This window comes from Cynocephalus volans, chromosome 2 (genome assembly GCF_027409185.1).
Source record: "Cynocephalus volans isolate mCynVol1 chromosome 2, mCynVol1.pri, whole genome shotgun sequence".
Classification (NCBI taxonomy): Eukaryota; Metazoa; Chordata; class Mammalia; order Dermoptera; family Cynocephalidae; genus Cynocephalus; species Cynocephalus volans.
Window position 1 is genome coordinate 99,939,619 of NC_084461.1, and position 9,006 is coordinate 99,948,624.

Genomic DNA, 9,006 nt, shown 5'->3' on the forward strand with positions numbered 1-9,006 from the left:
GTCAGCAGAGTAGTGTAGTGGAAGCAGAGGGCGCCCATACAATAAGGAAAAGAAGAAAGACAAGATAAGAAAAGGATAAAAAACAATTCTGATCAATTAAACATTTTATTAAATCAAATAAAAATAAAAATAGATTTGAGGTCTTTGTAAAACATTATCTATTATGACCTAAATGCAAAACCTGTCTGTGTTAGAGAATCCTGTCTTGAACTTAGTCCACCTTTGCAGTTCTAATTAATGACATTGTTTTCCATTCTGCCATGAAAGACAATAAATCTGAAAGATGGCGGCGGCTGCGGCGGCTGTGGCGGCTGGCGCGGAGTAGCTGAGGTGGAAAAGGTGGCCACTGGGCCTCAGGCAGCCGGGAAACTTGTGGACCTTCCTCTGGCCATATCTTAAGGGAGGACTGCTGCTGCTGGCCGGGCGTGGGGGCTCAACGCCACTTTGCCCCCGGCAGGAGAGGCTGCCTCATTTACAGGCAACAGCTTTGAAGTGTGGAGCAGGAAAAGAACTGATTCTTAGCTGCAAAAGCGAGTCTTGAAAGAGGGAACACGGCGCCAGGGCTGCTGTGGATGCAGCCAGGATCCCGGAGGCTGGGGCCGCACTGAAGGCGGCCAGCTGCCCTATTCAGGATTCGAGGTTTCAGGCCGGCATTAAAGAAGATTCCTGGGAGCGCCCGAGCGGCGCCGCGACTGAACAGCCTGAGGCGGCAGCGCCGAGAACACGGAAGGCAACAAACCAGAGACAGAGCGAGCGCCCGACCTGGCACAGCACTGTGAGTGATCCCTGGCACAGCTCTGTTCGGGGGGTGGATGCTCATGCGGCTCCTGCCTGCACCACCAGGCCACTCACTGCCCCGGTGCTGCCTCCATTTTCCCAGGTGCGGGCAGCTCCGCCCTGCTCGGCCATCACTGAGCCCATTTGCTTGGCCTGGCGCGGGGCTTTCCGGACCCTGCGGGCCGGACTCCTCTCCCACTCCCTCCGCGGTTCTCTGGCGGGGCTGGGGGTGTGGGGCGTCCCGACCAGTGTTGGGAGAGCTAGGAAGTACGGGCGGGCCGACTGTCACTCCACCACACCCTGGACTCCGGCCCCGGAAAACTTCCTGTTACTGGGAGACAGATAACATCTCTGCGACCACCAGTTTGGAAAAAAGCCTAACGAATTTCTGGTTGGGAATAGTGTGGTAGGAGAGTTCCCAGGTCCGCTTGAACCTGCCGGAGAGCAGGCTGCAGGCGGGCACTAGACTCGGTTTATACCGGGGGGATACAAAGGTGAACAAGACCCGAGAAAGATCTACACAGTGCTACAAAGGCACCCAGAGAGACCGGTCGTCTGTGCCTAGCAGAAACCTGGTAGACTTCCTGGGCGAGGCGGTGCTGAGCAGGGTCTTGAAGGCCCAGCTGATAGACGAGGGGTGCAGAAGACACTCCCCAGCCCAGCACAGTGTGCACAGAGGGGGGAGACGTGCGGCCAGGGAGGCGGAGACTCGACAGAAACCACACACCCGGTGGGGTCGCCACTGCACGATCTAACAGCCTGGGCCAGAGCACACGGAACGGGGAGAAGTCCTGTACAGGAAGTGAAAGCTCAACAGAGATCACACACCCTGTGGTACGTGATCCACCAGCCCAGCAGAGTACAAGCTGACCAGAAAGGTGGATCCCCGGAGAAGCCCAAGACCTGAGGCAACCACACACACAAGACACTAGAGGCCAACTGAGCAGTCACGGCGGGAGCCATACCAAATTGGCAACCACAGCAACATCCTAGTTAGTCATTAGTCTCAAACCGGTGGACTGTGAAACCCCCTGCCACAATGAATAAACACCAAAAAAAAGACACCAGAAATACAAAAAATCAAGAAAGTACACCACCAAAAGTTAATAAATCTCATACTCTAGATCCTATAGAACAAGAAGCCCTTGAAATAACTGACAAGGAATTTCGAGTGATAATTCTAAGGAAACTGAATGAGATACAAGAAAACTCAGCTAGACATCATGATGAAATGAGGAAAAGTATACAGGATCTGAAAGAGGAAATATACAAGGAAATCAATGTCCTGAAAAAAAATGTAGCAGAACTTGCTGAACTGAAGAAGTTATTCAGCGAAATAAAAAACACAACGGAGAGTTTAACCAGCAGGCTTGTCGAAGTTGAAGAGAGAACCTCTGAACTTGAAGATGGGCTGTTTGAAATAACACAAGCAGACAAAAAGAAAGAAAAAAGAATCAAAGACATGGAAGAAAATCTGAGAGAGATATCAGACAACCTCAAGCGCTCAAATATCCGAGTCATGGGTATTCCAGAAGGGGAGGAAAATGGAGATTCCATTGAAAACATATTCAACAAAATAGTGGCAGAAAACTTCCCAGGTATAGGAAAAATCACAAATCTTCAGATCCAGGAAGCTCAACGATCTCCAAATGTATTCAACCCAAAAAGGCCTTCTCCAAGACATGTCATAGTCAAATTGGCAAAACTCAGAGACAAAGAGAGAATCTTAAAAGCTGCAAGAGAGAAGCGTCAAATCACCTATAAGGGAGCCCCAATCAGGTTAACATCAGACTTCTCATCACAAACCCTAAAAGCTAGAAAGGAATGGGATGATATTTTCAAAATACTAAAAGACAAAGATTGCCAGCCAAGAATACTCTACCCTGCAAGGCTATCCTTCCGAAATGAGGGGCAAATAGTATATTTCTCAGACAAACAAAAACTGCGGGAGTTCACTACCACAAGACCACCCTTACAAGAAATCCTCAAGGGAGTACTGGGTTTGGTTCCTGAAAAATAACTACCACTGCCATAAAAACCTAAGAAAAATCTAAACCCGCTAGTATAATAAAAATGGCATTCATGAAGAGAAAACAAGCTAACAAAAACACTATCTACAACCTAAGGAACCAACAAACAAAGAAACCAAACAGTAAATCAGAAAGCAAGGAACAAAAGACACCTAAGACAACCAAACAACCAATAAAATGCTAGGAATAAATCAACACCTTTCAATAACAACTCTTAATGTTAAAGGCTTAAATTCCCCAATTAAAAGACACAGACTGGCTGACTGGATCAAAAAGCAGGACCCAACTATATGCTGCCTACAAGAGACCCACCTCACCCATAAAGATTCACACAGACTAAGAGTGAAAGGATGGAAAAAGATTTACCATGCAAACAGAAAAGAAAAACGAGCTGGAGTGGCTATTCTTATATCTGACAAAATAGACTTTAAACTAAAAACCATAAAAAGAGACAATGAGGGACACTACTTAATGATAAAAGGACTGATCCATCAAGAAGACATAACAATCATAAATATGTACGCACCCAATGTTGGAGCAGCCAGATTTATAAAACAAACTCTATTAGACCTAAAGAAGGAAATAGACACTAATACCATAATAGCAGGGGACCTGAACACTCCACTGTCAATATTAGACAGATCATCTAGGCAAAGAATCAGTAGAGAAACACAAGATCTAAACAAGACTCTAGACCAATTGGAATTGGCAGATATCTACAGAACATTCCACCCAACAACCTCAGAATATTCATTCTTCTCATCAGCACATGGATCATTCTCCAGGATAGATCACATATTAGGTCACAAATCAAGTCTCAATAAATTCAAAAAAATTGGAATTATCCCATGTATCTTCTCAGACCACAATGGATTAAAACTAGAAATTAATAACAAACAAAACTCTGGAAACTATACAAACACATGGAAATTAAACAGCATTCTACTTAATGACATATGGGTCCAAGAAGAAATCAAGCAAGAAATCAAAAAGTTTATTGAAACTAATGAAAACAATGATACATCATACCAAAACCTGTGGGATACTGCAAAAGCAGTATTGAGGGGAAAATTTATTGCATTAAATGCTCACTTCAGAAGAATGGAAAGATGGCAAGTGAACAACCTAACACTTCACCTTAAAGAACTAGAAAAACAAGAACAATCCAATCCTAAAGTTAGCAGACGGAAAGAAATCATTAAGATCAGAGCAGAACTGAATGAAATTGAAAACCAAAAAACAATTCAAAAGATCAACGAATCAAAAAGTTGGTTTTTTGAAAAGATAAATAAAATTGACAAACCATTAGCATGGCTAACAAAAAAAAGAAGAGAGAAGACTCAAATAACAAAAATTAGAAATGAAAAAGGCGATATTACAGCTGATACATCTGAAATACAAGGAATCATTCGAGACTACTATAAACAACTATACGCCAACAAATTTGAAAATCTGGAGGAAATGGATAAATTTCTGGACACACACAAGCTCCCAAAACTGAACCGTGAAGATGTAGAAAATTTGAACAGACCAATAACAATAAAGGAGATTGAAGCTGTTATCAGAAGGCTCCCAACAAAGAAAAGCCCAGGACCAGATGGATTCACAGCAGAATTTTACCAAACATTCAAAGAGGAATTGACACCGATTCTTTACAAACTATTCCAAAAGATTGAAACGGACGCAAATCTCCCAAACTCATTCTATGAAGCAAACATCATCCTGATACCAAAACCAGGTAAAGATATAACCAAAAAAGAAAACTACAGGCCGATATCCTTGATGAATATAGATGCAAAAATCCTCACTAAAATACTAGCAAACAGAATACAGCAACACATACGAAAAATTATTCATCACGATCAAGTGGGATTCATCCCAGGGATGCAAGGTTGGTTCAACATACGCAAATCAATAAATGTGATACACCATGTTAATAAACTCAAACACAAGGACCATATGATCATATCTATAGATGCTGAAAAAGCATTTGATAAAGTTCAGCACTCATTCATGACAAAGACCCTCTATAAGTTAGGTATAGAGGGAAAGTATCTCAACATAATTAAAGCCATATATGACAAACCCACTGCCAATATCATCCTGAATGGGGAAAAGCTGAAAGCTTTTCCTTTAAGAACAGGCACTAGACAAGGATGCCCACTCTCACCACTCCTATTCAACATAGTGTTGGAAGTACTAGCCAGAGCAATCAGAGAAGAGAAGGAAATAAAGGGCATTCAGATTGGAAAAGATGAAGTCAAATTGTCCCTGTTTGCAGATGACATGATCCTATATATCGAACAGCCTAAAACCTCTACAAAAAAACTGTTGGAATTGATAAATGATTTCAGCACAGTAGCAGGATACAAAATCAACACACAAAAATCAGTAGCATTTCTTTTCTCCAATAGTGAACATGCAGAACGAGAAATCAAGAAAGCCTGCCCATTTACAATAGCCACCAAAAAAATAAAATACTTAGGAATTGAGTTAACCAAGGAGGTGAAAAATCTCTATAATGAGAACTACAAACCACTGCTGAGAGAAATTAGAGAGGATACAAGAAGATGGAAAGATATTCCATGCTCTTGGATTGGAAGAATCAACATAGTGAAAATGTCCATACTACCCAAAGTGATATACAAATTCAATGCAATCCCCATCAAAATTCCAAAGACATTTTTCTCAGAAATGGAAAAAACTATTCAGACATTTATATGGAACAATAAAAGACCACGAATAGCCAAAGCAATGCTCAGCAAAAAAAATAAAGCTGGAGGCATAACACTACCTGACTTTAAGCTATACTACAAAGCTATAATAACCAAAACAGTATGGTACTGGCATAAAAACAGACACATTGACCAATGGAATAGAATAGAGAATCCAGAAATCAACCCACACACTTACTGCCATCTGATCTTTGACAAAGGCACCAAGCCTATTCACTGGGGAAGGGACTGCCTCTTCAGCAAGTGGTGTTGGGATAACTGGATATTGATATGCAGGAGAATGAAACTAGATCCATACCTCTCACCGTATACTAAAATCAACTCAAAATGGATTAAGGATTTAAATATACACCCTGAGACAATAAAACTTCTTAAAGAAAACATAGGGGAAACACTTCAGGAAATAGGACTGGGCACAGACTTCATGAATACGACCCCAAAAGCACGGGCAACCAAAGGAAAAATAAACAAATGGGATTATATCAAACTAAAAAGCTTCTGCACAGCAAAAGAAACAATTAAAAGAGTTAAAAGACAACCAACAGAGTGGGAGAAAATATTTGCAAAATATACATCTGACAAAGGATTAATATCCAGAATATATAAGGAACTCAAACAACTTTACAAGAAGAAAACAAGCAACCCAATTAAAAAATGGGCAAAAGAGCTAAGTAGGCATTTCTCTAAGGAAGATATCCAAATGGCCAACAGACATATGAAAAAATGCTCAACATCACTCAGCATCCGGGAAATGCAAATCAAAACCACATTGAGATACCATCTAACCCCAGTTAGGATGGCTAAAATCCAAAAGACTATGAACGATAAATGCTGGCGAGGCTGCGGAGAAAAAGGAACTCTCATCCATTGTTGGTGGGACTGCAAAATGGTGCAGCCTCTATGGAAAATGGTATGGAGGTTCCTTAAACAATTGCAAATAGATCTACCATACGACCCAGCCATCCCACTGTTGGGAATATACCCAGAGGAATGGAAATCATCAAGTCGAAGGTATACCTGTTCCCCAATGTTCATCGCAGCACTCTTTACAATAGCCAAGAGTTGGAACCAGCCCAAATGCCCATCATCAGATGAGTGGATACGGAAAATGTGGTACATCTACACAATGGAATACTACTCAGCTATAAAAACGAATGAAATACTGCCATTTGCAACAACATGGATGGACCTTGAGAGAATTATATTAAGTGAAACAAGTCAGGCACAGAAAGAGAAATACCACATGTTCTCACTTATTGGAGGGAGCTAAACATTAATATATAAATTCACACACACACATACACACACACACACACACAAATCGGGGGGGGGAGGGAAGAAGATATAACAACCACAATTATTTGAAGTTGATACAACAAGCAAACAGAAAGGACATTGTTGGGGGGGAGGGGGGAGGGAGAAGGGAGGGAGGTTTTGGTGATGGGGAGCATTAATCAGCTACAATGTATATCGACAAAATAAAATTAAAAAAAAAAAAATAAATATAAAAAAAAAAAAAAAAAAAAAAAAAAAAAAAAGACAATAAATCTAACCTTAAATATGATTTCTTCTTCCTTCTTATTCACTACCCATCCCCCTCACCAATGAAGAAAGTGAAGGTAGTAAATCTGCTAAGATAAATCAGTAAAATGTGTTTTAAATTGTCATAAGTATTTAAGTAAGAAATATATAGACTTCTTGGTGTGTGCATCTTCTGACTTCTATAGAGGCTCAACTTTTCCCATAACTTAGAAATTCTAATAAATAGATGGAAGGAGGCCAAATGACAGTTCCATAAACTATTTGCCATCTGGCAGTTACTTTCTACTTTGGTCTGATTTGCTTCATCTGGTTGTAGAATGTGTCCATCTGAAGATAAGTTCACACACAGCACAGCTATATAATCATGTTACATTTCAGGAGAAACTATATGTGGTCAAGCTTGTTAAAGATAGTCAGTTTCTATGGAAGTACAAACATTTGTAAAGCTGTTAGAGTATTATCAGAAACTGTAGATGAAAAATTCCAGGTACAATTGCCTCTTCCCTCTCCAAAGCCTAATTTTTGTTTGTTTCCTTTGCAGTAGGACCTCTTTAATGTGCAATTTTCTCACTTCAGTTCATTTAGCCTTTTAGTGGGGCCCCTCTTGGTTTTATGTGATATTTTTAAATGCTTCTTTTTAATAGTTCCAAGAATGCAGCAGATAATTTCCTGTTATATCTTATTTCACTCTAAAATTTAGGTTAGTCATAGAGTTAGGGTTTCATTTGTCATTTTATTAAGGAGGCCACATCATGTGGCTGTAGTCAATTTAGGTTGTACTTGATGTCTGGGCGACATATTCTGTCAGTTAAGACCAGAAGTACTTGGCAAGTGAGTTGTCTTTTCTATTTCTTTTCTATGACCTTCTATCTTCTCTAAGTCCGGTAACAGTTTAAGAGGGGCTGTAGATATGGTTTAGCCCCTGGAAACTTTGAATGCAAATATATTAGCATCTGTATGCTTGCTGAGATTCCTTCCAGAGAGAATTCATCTGATAAAATGTACACTTGAGGAACTTCATTAGTTATTCATTGCTACGAAATGAGTTGGCCCCAAACTCAGCAGTTTAAAAACAACAGGCATTTATTTTCTCACGGTATTTGAGGGTCAGCAATCTGGGCATGCTTAACTGCATGGCTCTGGCTCAGATTCTCTCACAAGGCTTTAGTTCAGCTGTTGGCTGGGGCTGCAGTCAGCTCAAGGCTTAACTGGAGCTAGAGAATCTGTTTGGAAGCTCACTCAAGTGGCTGTTGGCATGCTTCTCTTCCATTCTGGCTTCTGGCTGGAGGCTTCAGTTCCTTTCCATGTGTTCTCCTAGGGCTGATCACGACTTGGAAGCATGCATGCCTCAGATTGATACAAGAGAAAGGGAGGACAGAACAAGAACGTGTCTGAGATAGAAGCCGTGGTCTTTTGAAACCAAATACCGGAAGTGAAATACTGTCACTTTTGCCCTATGATATTGGTCACATAGACCAGCCCTTGTGCAATATAGAAGGGCTCATTGACTTGATACCAAAATTATAGCTCTCATTTATTGGATGCCTACTAAGTGTTTTAATGAAAGTCCCTCCTCCTTTCCTCCCCTTGATGCTTTCAATCACAGATTTAATATCTCCACTTAGAAAACAGAGGCCCAAAAAGGATCAATAACTAGCCTAAGGTCACAAAGCCAGTCAGTAGGTAAAGAGCCTATGCTCCTTTCATTATACTATACTTTCTTTATCTTGGGAATGGGCCCTGTCTACTTTTAGAAAGTGTTTGGACTTCTGAAAGAAAATGTCATACATTTTTCTCTAAAGCTTTTCTTGGTTTATTTCTATCTCCCCAAGCCCAATCATCACTCCTACAGCAACACTAGCCACCCATTTCCTCACAATAGAACATTTAAAACCTTAAAATAAGCCTTAGTCGTGTAGTAG